The sequence below is a fragment of the Nicotiana tabacum genome, chromosome 3, assembly GCF_000715075.1.
Source record: "Nicotiana tabacum cultivar K326 chromosome 3, ASM71507v2, whole genome shotgun sequence".
NCBI classification, from domain to species: Eukaryota; Viridiplantae; Streptophyta; class Magnoliopsida; order Solanales; family Solanaceae; genus Nicotiana; species Nicotiana tabacum.
In genome coordinates, this window is record NC_134082.1 from 97,122,446 (window position 1) to 97,136,027 (window position 13,582).

A 13,582-nucleotide genomic window follows, 5' to 3' on the forward strand; every position below is an offset into this window, starting at 1 on the left:
GCTGGGAATGATCAGCACTCGGGAGCGGGACCGACTACACCTGAATCTGCACATGGGGTGCAAGGATTAAAGTGAGCACTCCAACTCAGTGCGTAATAATCATAAGACTGAAAGCAGGAAATCACGTAAGGCACAAATCATGATATAATGAAGCAGTAAAACAGGTAAAGACAGTAACTCAGTAAAAATATGAGAAAGTCATTTTTATTCAACTTAAACTTCACGAAAAGCCTTTTAACAATTTAAGTAGGTGATTGACAGGCAATTAAAGGAAAATAAACACATAAAGGTTTGCACCGCGGGCACAGTATCAACAACTCAGCCCCTCGGGCAATATCTCAGAAACATACTAGCCCCTCGGGCTCAATCTCACATCACAATGGGTACCCGCGCTCACTGGGGGTGTGTAGACTCCTGTAGGGGCCCTTGCGGCCCAAGCGCAATATCAAAACATATCGTGCCGTCATCACTAGGCTCTCAACCCTATATCAATCAAGCAATGGCGTACATATCTCAGGCCCTTGGCCTCAAATCACGATCGGTGTTTCCTCACAATATAGGCCCTTGGCCTTACTCAGTCAAAAATCCTCACAAGCCACTCGGCAGTAGTAAAAACAGGATTTTCTCAGCCCAATTATCATTTAAAAGATTATATAAGGGTTAAAACTTAGTAAACATGGATGAGTATGAAAATAGTGAAATATATCATGACTGAGTTCAAGTAGTAAGTCAAAACAGTGAGAAAATATCAATAAAAATCCCCGAAGGGTTCAAATAGTTGGTACGAGGCCCAAATATGGCATTCAACCCAAATAATGATAATAGCAAATAGATTTCAGTCAAATATGCGGTAAAATAGTCACTCAGGACGGACTAAGTCACAATCCCTAACTGTGCATGACCCCACGCTCGTCATCTAGCGTGTGGACACCTCAATATAGCACAACGATGCGCAATTCAGGGTTTCAAACCCTCAGAACATTATTTACAATCATTACTCACTTCGAACCGGTCAAATCTCTAGCCCGCGATGCCTTTTCCCCTCAAATCGGCCTTTACTCGCGTCGAATCTATCCAAAATCAGAACGAGGACGTCAAAATATGCTAAGGGAACGAAGCCTAAGCAAAACTAATCAAATTATAGCACATATCCCGAAATTACCAAAACCCGATCCCCAGGCCCATGCCTCAGAATTCGGTAATTTTTACATTAATAGATTCCTTATCTCCCCACGAGTTCATACATATCAAAAGTTCTGAAATTCGACCTCAAATGGTCTTTCAAATCCTCAAGCAAAAGTTTATTTTCCAAGCCCTAGTTTCCCCAATTTTAACCTTTAATTTCCATAATTTCTAGCACTAATCCGTGAAATGATAGCATAGGAACGTGTTTTAGGTCCAAATTCCTGACCTCAATGAAGTTCCCTTGAAATCCCTCTTTCAAATCATCCAAAAAGCTCCAAAGTCGAAATAGAAATGGTGAAATTAGCTCAAAATCGCGAATGACACAATTTATACCTTCTGCCCAGACATTTTCGCATCTGCGACCAATAATCTGCTTCTGTGGTACCGCTTCTGCGGTCAAACCACCGTATTTGCGGTCCTCACTTAAGTTACCAAAACCGCATCTGCGATACATTTCCCGCGTCTGCGCCTTCGCAGGTGCGGTCCCACAACCGCATCCCTCCAGATTCCGCTTCTGCGACCTCTCTTCCCGCATATGCGGTGTCGCACCTGCGGATTGGGAACCGCAGGTGCGGAAATACCAGAAGCAGCAAAATCTGCAGCTGCAACAATTCCTCAAACTCCCCATCAACCATCCGAAATCAACCCGAGGCCCCGGGGACCTCAACCAAAGACACCAACATATCCCAAAACCTTATTAAAACTTATTCCAATCTTCAAAACACACCAAACAACATCAAATCACCCAAAACACATCGGATTCAAGCCTAAGTTTTCCAAAATCTTCCGAATTTCGCTTTTTGATAAAAAACCCAACCAAACCACGTCCGAATGACCTAAAATTTTGCACACACATCCCAAATGACACCGCGAAACTACTGCAAACTCTCAGAATTCCATTCCGACCCCTATATCAAAATCTCGCCTACCAACTAGAAATCACAAAATATCAACCTCGCCAATTCAAGCCTAAATCAACTATGAACCTCCAAAACTCACTCCGGTCATGATCTTAAGTCACAAATTATCTTCTGAAGCTAACCGAACCATCAGAACTCACATTTGAGCCATCTAACACATAACTCAACATCCGATTGACTTTTCCAACTTAAGCTTCCTCAAAAGAGACTAAGCGTCTTAATCCTTACCAAAATCATTCCGGATTCGATCAGACCAACCGATACCACATAACACGAATAAAAAAAAGCATAAAGAAGCAAAAATGGGAGAAACGGAGTGGTAACTCATGAGACGACTGGCCGGGTTGTCATAATTTATCCTTAAAACAATATAATTGAATTTGTACGTGGTTTATAGACAAGTGAATTAATTTGATCTTAAAATGATAAATAAATTAAAAAAATATAAGACTTAGGGTTGAAATCGAGATAAGACAACATAAATCTTGGTTACGGAAGCAGAGCATCCGAAGGCAGTAGTAACAATATTAATAAGCAATAAAATAAAATATTATTGAGCTCTGAACAGTATATAGTATAAGCTTGTCATAAAATTCTCCTTACAATGGTTGTTGCAATCTCTATTTACGGTGGTACCTAGGGAACAAGGTCCTAGGATCAAGTCCCTCTTAAATGACAATTATAGGGGCAATTGAAAAATGTATAACGGTAGGCAGTAAATATCATATTCTCTGTAATGGACTAGATACTTAATGCTATAGAATATTCTCCATTGAATGTCATCGGGTGGCATGCATTTATCTCGTCTTTATGAACATCATTTCCTTTTAGGATAAACGAGATTGCCGCCTTCGGACCTGGTTGCCTTCTGCCTTCGGCTCCATGTGTCGATTTATTATATGAGCATTTAATATGAACATATATCATCCTATACAGATAGTCCCCCTGCTTTACGGTGGCACGTCATTATGTTACTGGGAAGTTGGTGAAGATACCTTTCTTGTCGGGAAATTTTCTGACCCACCCTGAAAAGTTTCTGAAGGTTGATTAGACGCACGTGTCTCCGTATTTAATGCCCCGAACACGCGTCATCCCCTAATTCAGCAACACTTACGCTGGTTCTTGAGGTAATCATCCCCACAATTTTAGCCGCCTATTCCATTACTTATACGAATCACTCTTCCCCTTTTCCACTTCATACTTCTCTAAACTCTCTCAAACTCTTTTTACTCAGCTCATACTTGTTTTCAACTCCCTCTAATCTTCTTCTTCAGAGAAAAAACCTTTCTCCATTCTAATAACAATGGTTTCCTCTTCTAGAAATTCCAGTGCTTCAAAGAACAAAGAAAGTGCTGATGCTGCTGCTCCTCCCACGATAAGCACCATCATTCCCAGAAAGCTTACTACCACTAAGGACTTCTGATCACACCCAACTATGCCTTATAAAAGGACTAAGTGGTCGCTGCAAAAATAATCCCATAGGGAACTAGCCTATTTTCTACAACTTTTAGTATAGCTAATAATAAGCTCAGAAAACTTTCAAAATTTTAGATTTGATTTGAGCAATAAAAAGTATCAATGAGCAAGAATGAAGATGAATTCAAGGATAAAAGGATCTAGGGTTTACGATTTCCCCAATCTGACACGTTAGCTATATTCTCGCCGCAATACTCTCTAAAGATGATGAGTTCTTATTTACCGCAATTATCTCTCGATCAATTACGTTATTTACTCATGTATACTATCGAACTACTCTAACTGACAATTCGTACAACTCATAAATAACACGCCAAAGCTTCGTTATCTCTAATACCACTTTTAAATTCAAGTAATTAATCTCTTAACTTACTCTAAAGTGAAATTGTTCAACAATAATCTAATCAAGTGTTCTCTCTCAAGCAACACAAGATAACTAGACACGATTAATCAAGGGCCCTTCAATTAACCACAAGAAATACATAGTTGAACAATTAAAGAGTAAAAACAATTTAATTATTTCAAAACACAATCAAGACTTCATTCAACAATTGGTTCCATCAACCCTAGATGATGGGTTTAGCTACTCATAATACTATGCAAGATTACAATATAGAAAGTCATAACCAACAATGGAAATAAGAAGAAGAAGATGAAAAACTCGTAGAAGAATTCTCCGTCTTGCTCCTTGTATGTTCTTGCATCCAAAGTATTGTCTAACCCTTCAAAAACGGCTTGAAGTTGTATTTATATCGAATAGGGTTGGTGTAGGGTGTCCTTGATCTCCCATAATTCGAAAAGGACACGTTGTGTCATGTGCCAGAGTTGGTGCAACGCGCGACTTCTGGCACGCTCCCAATTATTTCTTCTTTTTCTTTGTTCTTTCGCATGCCAGGTCCAGTGCCAACAACCATACTTAGCTATTTTATTTATTTATTTTCTAAGTCGTTTCGCGCCTACTTTCACGCAATACACCAATTGTGGCATGCTTCCAGCTCTTGCAACTCTATCTTTTTGCATCAACTCATCTAATTCTTGCCAACTTCCATCCAAATTCACTCCTACACATGATACACACATAATGAGTATTTTACGTTTATAAACATGTGATTTCCCACAACTCACATAAAAAATGATATGAAACTATACTAAAAATGTGCATTTTTAGTCATTTATTACCACTCCACACTTAAATTCTTGCTCGTCCTCGAGCAACTCAAAATTAAGCACATCAGCAAGTAACACATTTCCAAAGCATACTCAAACATCAGAGTAATGACAATAGTTTATATCAACGCTTAGAACCCAGCATAAGAGTGATTGACATCTTTTCTCATTTTTAGACCAATGCCACGACTATTTAAAATATTTGTGTGACTCTTCTCACATCCTAGCCTCAAAAATTGACTCTAATACATTCCATTCTATGACTTGCTTCTTGGGCAAACTCAAAAACCAAAGGCTTTATCAATCCTTCGCAAATCATGTGCCCTTACCAACAAACCACAGAGAGAAATAGTCCACACACTTAAATATAAATTCAAGTGTAATCTAAGGATTAAAATATTGAAAGAATTCACTCACTCTCGCAATAAAACTCATATTTCACCCAAGTTCATACCATAAGCTTGCCCGTAGTGTAAGACTTGATAATTTAAGCTTGTAAAATCCAGGATCAAGTAGGACTTTATAGGTTGTAATGTAAGCTAAGGGACGGGTATATATATATATATATATATATATATATATATATATATATATATATATATAATGACCAACCCTTCTAAGCACTTTAATACACCACTCTTTCAAGCACATTCTTGTCATGACCAATTCAATATTTTACCATGAAACCATACACAATTACACCCTTTTTCATTAAGCATATCAACATATAGATACTCACTAGCCCGAATAAAGATATGGGAGTGCCATTCATTTTTTTCCTTTTTTTACACTCTTTAATTTGGTATTTTCGGCTAGCAAGGCTTTAAACACAAGTTCACCTTTTCGGCCTTTTATGGTTCTACTCAAAAGCTCCCCGATCTCTTCCTTCACTTTTTCAGCGACTAAGTGCTTTTGAAGGTAAAGGGTGAACAAGATACGATTTAGAACAAAATAGGGGTTGGCTCGTAATATGGGTGCTAAAGAAAAAGGTCTGCAGGCTCAAAAGGGCTGACTACGGATAATGTTATCAGTGGTAGACATATAGGCTGAAGGTTCAATCAAAGAAATGCCTATATCATTTCCTAGACTCACAATACTTATCATTTCGCTTCGACTCACACACGGGGAAAGTTCTAGACTAACAAGGAACGTCATAGAGTACAATCAAAATCTCACTTCAAACAATGCACATGACTCACTCAGAACGACTCAGAACCAACTCTCAAGTTAAGCAACTGGCAGAGTCATCATAACATTCAAACACTAGGAATTAACAACAGAGCCAATAGACGAGCCCAAGTGTGAAAAGAAAGTCACATATACTCTCAGGCATATAGCCACAAGAATTATGAAGAAAGTACTCAACGCAAATGCTCCGGACCTAAGCCATGATGTAAAACATGTCAAAAACAAAGATTACTCAAGCTCTCGTTCCATTATCAGTTCAACAAGAAAAGAATAAGGGAGAGAAGAAAGAAGACAAAACAAAAAAATTCTTTTTGTATTTTTCTTTAGACTTTAGTCCCTCAAGAAAACTATCTAGAAAATCCGTTGTCGGAAAAAGTATACAAATTTAATTACAATGTTTGAGAATCTACCTAAAAAATAGCCAGTTCAAGAAAATGGCATCCTTGGGAAAGAATCATGGTTTAAAGAAAACCCGGTATTGAGCCACTAAAAAAACTACTGTAATTATACAATTACAATGGCCGTAAGTGTGATCATGCAATTAAAAATGTATCACTAGCAATTAAACACATACCAAAAATATCAAAATATGACACCCCACCCCACACTCAAGAATGTGCATTGTCCTCAGTTGCACAATATCACAAAAATACAAATAAGCAAGATCAAAAGTAGATCAGGTGTCAGAAACTCCCTCATTATTACTCTGGCAGTAGCGAGGACTGGTCGTGAGCTTTAGTCCTCGATGTTGATTGATCCTATAGTGCGACACCAGACGTGTCAACTGCTGTTATCAGCTCGTCCTCCCAGTCGGGTGCAACGATGATTGGTGCAGTCACCAGTCTCGTCTTTAACTCCTCAAATCCTAACATGCAATCATCAGAAAACACAAAGGGGTGATCCTTTTCAAGCAGTTTACATAAGGGGTTAGCAATTTTAGAGAAATTCTTTATAAATTGCCTGTAGAAACCGGCGTGCCCAAGGAAACTTCTTGCTGCCTTGGCCGAAGTGGGAGGTGGAAACTTCTTAATCACGTCAACCTTAGCATGGTCGACCTCAATACCCTTACTTGACACTCGATGTCCTAAAACTATACCTTCTTGTACCATAAAATGGAACTTCTCCCAGTTCAACCCCAAGTTTTTCTCCTAAGACCTTTTCAACGCTCTTCTCAAATTGTGAAGACAGTCTTCGAATGAATTCCCCACCACTGAGAAATCATCCATAAATACTTCCATAATATCTTCAACCATATCAACGAAAATGACTAACATACACATCCGAAAGGTGGCCGGTGTATTGCATAGTCCAAATGGCATTCTCCGAAAGGCAAAGATGCCATACGGACAAGTAAATGACATTTTTTCTCTATTCTCAGGGGCTATTGTGATCTGATTGTACCCCGAATATCCATCCAAAAAGTAGAAGTGAGACCTCCCTGCCAATCTATCCAACATTTGGTCAATGAATTGTAGAGGAAAGTGGTCTTTCGGGGTGGCAGTGTTCAGGTTTCTGTAATCCGTGCAAATTTGACAATCCATGACTGTACGAGTAGAGATCAACTCATTATTCTCATTTTGTACAACAGTTTTACCACCTTTCTTCGGAACACATTGGACTGGGCTTATCCAAACGCTATCCAAGATCGAAAAAATGATGCCCGCATCCAGCCACTTAACCACTTCCTTCTTCACCACTTCCTTCATGTTCGGGTTCAGCCTTCTTTGATGTTCCCTGGAAGGTTTGTGCCCCTCTTCCAAGAGAATTTTTTGCATGCAAAAGGTCGGGCGGATACCCTTTATATCTGCCATGGTCCAACCAATAACAGTCTTACATTCTTGTAACACCTATAGGAGTTGTTCTACATGTACAACTAACAAACCAGATGAGATAATAACATGTAAAGTATAATTAGGCCCTAAGAAAGCATACCTGAGGTGAGCTGGAAGCGGTTTCAGGTCCAACTGTGGTGGCTCATTTATCGATGGCTTTGCAGGTGGTGTTTCTCTTTCTTCTGAGTACAATGGCTCGAACTACGGTTCCCTTTTCCAGAATCCTTGACCTTCGAGAGCCATGACCCACTTTGCCAACTCTTTACCATCCATATCTTCCAAATTCATCAAGTAAGCTTCTAATGAGTCTCTGACATTAAGTGGTGCATCCTCCTCTTGTAGTATCACATCAACTGCCTCTACAAGTGAACAATTTGCAAATTCGTTGGGTCTCCTCACAGGCTGTTGAACATTGAATATTATTTCTTCATTATTCAACCTCATTTTTGACTCTCTAGTCTCACAGTCAATCAACGCTCTTCCAGTGGCTAAGAACGGCCTTCCTAAAAATATGGGTATTTTTTGGTCAACCTGGCAGTCAAGAATCACAAAATCAGCAGGAAATACAAACTTTCCCACTTGGATGAGCACATTATCTAGAATCATGTAGGCTTTTTCACTGTGCGATCAGCCAGTTGCAGCAACATTGAGGTCGATCTAGCTCTGCCAATGCCTAACTTTGTGTAGATTGCCAAGGGAATCAAGTTAATACTGGCTGCCAAGTCACACAATGCTTTAGCAAAAGCATAACTTCCAATTGTGCTTGGGATAGTGAAACTATCGGGATCAGACAATTTTTGATCCATAGGTCTTGTCACTACCGCAATACAAGTTTGAGTCAGAGTTACAATAGACAAGTCTTGGAAGTCAATTTTTCGAAACATCAAATCATTCATCATTTTCGCATAGCCTGACATTTCCCTCAAAGCATCCATTAGCGGAATATTCAATTGAATTTATTTGAGCATTTCCATAAATTTCCTGTATTGATCATCTTTCTTTTGCTTTGCCAATCTTTTAGGGAATGGTACTGGAATTAGCTTCTGCCCACTGCTCTGTGTCTTTTGCTTATTAGAGGTCTTTTCCACTACATGTTCTGGGAGCTGTTCAATTTCCTTTTCTTTGCCTTTGTCAACTTGTGCTTGCTCAATTACAACCTCTGTGAGCTCTGTCGACTCATCGATCTCGAATGGCACTGGAGTAATTAGCACTATGTCTCTACTAGATTGAGCAACTTCTTGCTCTCTGTCTAAATCCCTTCCATTCCTGAGACTCACTACCATTAACTGATTTGGGTTCTACTCTTTTGGATTGATGTTTGTGTCTGCAGAAAACGTTCCTTGTGGGTGATTTTTCAAATCTATGGACAGCTGGCCAAACTGAGTTTCAATGCCTTTAATAGCCGAGTCATGTGCAACTAACTTTTTTTGCATCCTTCCATTTGTCCCAATGATGTGTTGCAACACGCCCTTGATTTCTATCATAGTACTGTCATCCTGTCATGTCACCTGTTGTTGATGAGGCGGTTGGTAAGCCAACTGTTGTTGGTGTTGCTGATTGTAGCCCTGTTTTTTTTAATATGGCACGACTTGGCCTTGTGGTCGTGCTCCCCCAAGATTGGTATTGTACTGTTGCTGAGTTGGCCTATACTACTAATTTTGAGGTCCCGTTGCTGTCTACCTTGCCTCTGACCCCCAAAATTATTGACGTAATTCATGTCTTCTCTGAAGCCCTGGTTATCATTGTCTCCACTCCACAAACAAACATATGACTGATTTATGCAGGGAGTGCATAAGCCTTCATTTGTTGTGTCAACAATGTGAACCTGTTTTGTGCCTATCTCATTAATTTTCTTTGTCAACAAGCTCATCTGGGTCATGAGAGTGGCTATGTTTTCTGCATTTGTATTGTTTGGGTCTAGAGTAACAGAATGCACTACTGGAGTGAGTGTTGTATCCCTTGTCATCCATCTTGAATTTTGAGCCATCTTGTCAAGAAGAATCTTACACTCTATGAATGATTTGCTCAAGAATGCACCCCCGCTGAAGTATCTACATTGGCCTTCAGACTGTCAGCCAAACTCATATAGAATCTTTGTCCTAGCATCTGATCTAGGATGCCATGGTGTGGACACTTCACCAACATGCCCTTAAACCTCTCCCAAGTTTCCTACAAAGTTTCAGTTGGTTTCTTCCTAAACTGCAATATCTCATCAATTTGCCTTGCATACTTGTTGGGTGGATAGAACTTGTTTATGCTTGACTAGTTCCTCCCATGTAGAAATGGAGTTTATTGGGAGATAATTCAGCCAAGTTTGAGTCTCCCCAGTCACTGAGAATGGAAACAGTAACTGATATGGGGCTATAATTCCATTGTTTCGTACATTATTTGCCTTACATTTTACATTCTTTAATGATAAATTACACTTTATTTGTGTGTAATGGAGTCTATTTTATGTGTAGGTAAATTGGAGATGAAAGTAGAGCAAAAGGGATACTTAAACGTTGAAAGTGTGCTCGAGAACAATGAAAAGGAGAAAGCTGGCGAAGCCAGGCCTAAAGCAAGTGTTAGCCTGGCGAGGCCAGGCAAAGGCTAGCTTAACCAAGCGTTATGCCTGGCCATGCCAGGCCTGGGGCCAGGTCCATTCCTAGTTTTGAAAATTTATTTCATCTTCTGGTTTGACTAGGACTTGACCTACACGTTTAGGTCTTTTCCTACACATATAAATAGACCTAAAAACCCCACTTTGAAGGGGATTCAACCTAGAGAGAGCAAGGAGCCGCCGTGAAGGCCGGGTTTCATCTTTTCTTCCATCAAACTTAGTAATTTTTATGTTTATTTGTATGATTTGTTGTTTGGCTACCATGTCTATGTGGAGCTAAACTTCACGTTCTAGGGTTGTGGTTCTTTCATGACTATTGTTATTCGGATATTGATTTTGCTTTCTTGATTTGTCGTATTGGTTTATTTATTCAGTCCTGCGCTTAATTATTTGATTTCTTGATCACCAATTGAATACTATCTACGAATCTAGAATTGAACTCGAAAGTGAGAATTCTAGATTGCATATAAGATTGAGTAGAACAAGTTCTTAAACCTGGGAATCGGGAACTGATTCGCGGTTATGATAAATATATACCTAATTGCCTTGCTTGGTTGATTTACAGGAATTATAAATACGTTCTTGTTGATTCTAACTCCATAGACATATAGGCGTTAGGTTAGCTTCAATAGGTGAGTAAGAACTCGACAGATTCTTATGAGCAATACTAACCCTATCCCTAATACAGATAAATTAATTAGTCAATTCAAATGAAGAATACAATATGATTGTTAGATAGCCCATACCCCTAGATCGTTTTCATCATATTGATAACATAAAAAGTTGCTCTTCCTTTGTTCAGAGTTCACTATTTGTTTTCTTTTTATTTAATTAGTTTAGAATCAAATACTTCTAGGTTTAATTCTTGTTTAGATAATTACGATAGTCTAATTTATTTAATAGTTAATCACAAATCCTCGTGGGTTCGATATCCGACTTATAGTCACTTTATTACTTGACGATCGTGTATACTTGCGTGTGTTTGGCCACAACAAGTTTTTGGCGCCGTTGTCGGGGACTTAGAAATTAACTATTTTTCTAGATTAGACATTTATTTTTTATCTATTCATTTTTTTGTTTGAGTTTAGTTAGTATTTTTTATTTATTTTGACATGGAATCTTGGAATGAAAATTATTCGAATGATGGTTATTCTTATTTTGATGATCCTTGTCCATGTTGTGGAGGACCCCACTGGTGGAAAAATTATCATAATATTCCCGGGAGCGAGTTGTGCGTACAATCTCAATCCTTTGAGTGGAATATTTGTATTATGTGTGGTGGTCAAGATGGTCATTGAGATGGTTGTCCTAATTCTTTTCATCCTTCTCTGAGCCCTTTTTATGATCTTTCTAACAGTATTTGTGAGTTTGATAGGGGCAATGAAGTGCATGATATGGAATCTGATGCATATAGTAGGAAAAATCTGAGGCAAGTAGCAGAGCAACATGATGAACTCAAAAAAGATATGAAAAGAATGAGGGCATCAATCACAAGAATGAATGCCAATATGGAAGAATTGAATGAAGAGCGCGAGTACTAGCAAGGGGAAAATTTTGAAAAAGAGGAGATTATGAGTCAAACTTGGCTGGTAGAACAAGCTGAAAAGTTAGCAATATATGAGGCTCAACGTGAGAAAATTACAGTTGAGATTAAAGACTTAATAGAAGAAAGAGCTGGACTGGGACAAGAGATCGAAAAATTTGGCACTGCTATTCATAACTTGGGAGCTCAATTGATTGCAAAGGTTGATGCATCTAACGCCCAACAAAATAGGTCTAAGTTGTGTGAAACTGTAAAGGAGCTTATATGCCAAATTGAGGAGCTAAAAGTGGAGAGTCAATCATTCGACCACATTGTTATTGATGATGTCTATGTTGAGAAAAGCACACTAGAGTCCTGTGAGGAAGTAGATAATGTTATATTTGAAGACTCTAGTGTGTGTACATATGAGGATATAAATAGTGATGTCGTTCTAGAGTTGGAACGCATTGTCCTCATTCCATGCATTTTTCAACATTGTGTTTGGATGATGACATAGAAATTGAGTCATCTGAGTCTTTGGAGGAGCCAACGGACGAGGAATAAGGTGCTTACATTTTGGAATTTATTGTGCCAGAGAGAAAGAATTACATACCTCATCGAAAGTACAAGAAGTGTAGAATGCAAAATTGGTTGCTTGGCCCGATTACATTTATCCCACCACCCTGAGAGCATAGCAAAAAGCTTGAAGTCATATTGGGGGCGCAATTCATAAGTTCGAGATGGAGACAGAAAGTGGTTCACATCGCGTCGCGAGATTAAATTAGGCTCTTGTTGGGAGGCAACCCAACATTACTGCTTTCTTTTATTTTTATTTATTTTTGTTTATTTTATTTTTCTAATATATTTGTAGTTGTTCTTTTATTTTGTAGGACTATGAGCATCGAAAGAAAATGCCATAAGATGCGCAAAAGTGAGCTAGTCTGTTAGAACTAGTGTGAGGTACCCACACAAAAGACCATCTTTGGGAGAAGTCTAAATATCCCGTGAGCTGCTAGTGCTTCGGCCTTTGGCATGTCAGAGAGTTTCTTATCCATCCTTGTTATTATTTCACTTTATTTGTGAATTGGGGACACTCACTCTTTTAAGTGTGGGGTGAGAGAATTCTCTAAATAATTAGTAGTAAGATGTTAGAAAAATATTAACTTCTTAATTGTGATTTCATAGTTGTGTAGTAGTTACGTAGTATCGAAGTAGTGATTTCGTAGTTGTGTAGTATTGAAGTAGTTATGAAAAAAAATCGAAAAAGGAGAAAAATTGGACTCTTCCCAACGATGGATCTCTTAGACAGGTTTCTTGAGGGATTTAAGTCTAAAGAAAAAGGACAAAAAGATTTTCTTTGTAGATAGTGTAGTAATTCCCCCTTGCTTTTTCTTTTTGCCGCAGTTCTTTTCCAAGGGTTTTGTTTGAACCGGGTGTAAGTAGTTTTATTTTTTTATGAGAGGAGCCATGGTGATATGAATTGAATTAAAGCAATATCTCTTGACTTTGTTATTCCTTGAGGATAGTAAGTACTTTGGTTGTGATGCTTAAGCTCAGTTTTTGACTCTTGTATAAGTACTTAAATGGTATAATCTTAAATTTGCTTAACTGCTTTAACTATAGTGTCTTGATGAATCCAATCCTGAGTGAGTTATGTGTCATGTGTGCGTGAGGTTTGTGTGTTATTCTG

The 13,582-nt window shown here is 38.6% G+C and overlaps 1 non-coding gene across 1 annotated transcript; it reads left to right on the forward strand.

Moving 5' to 3' along the window:
- Nucleotides 1-9,884: 9,884 nt before the first annotated feature.
- Nucleotides 9,885-9,991, forward strand: LOC142179661 (small nucleolar RNA R71). The gene has a single exon (XR_012708206.1). It is a non-coding gene; the product is annotated as a small nucleolar RNA R71 (small nucleolar RNA).
- The last annotated feature ends 3,591 nt before the right edge of the window (nucleotides 9,992-13,582 follow it).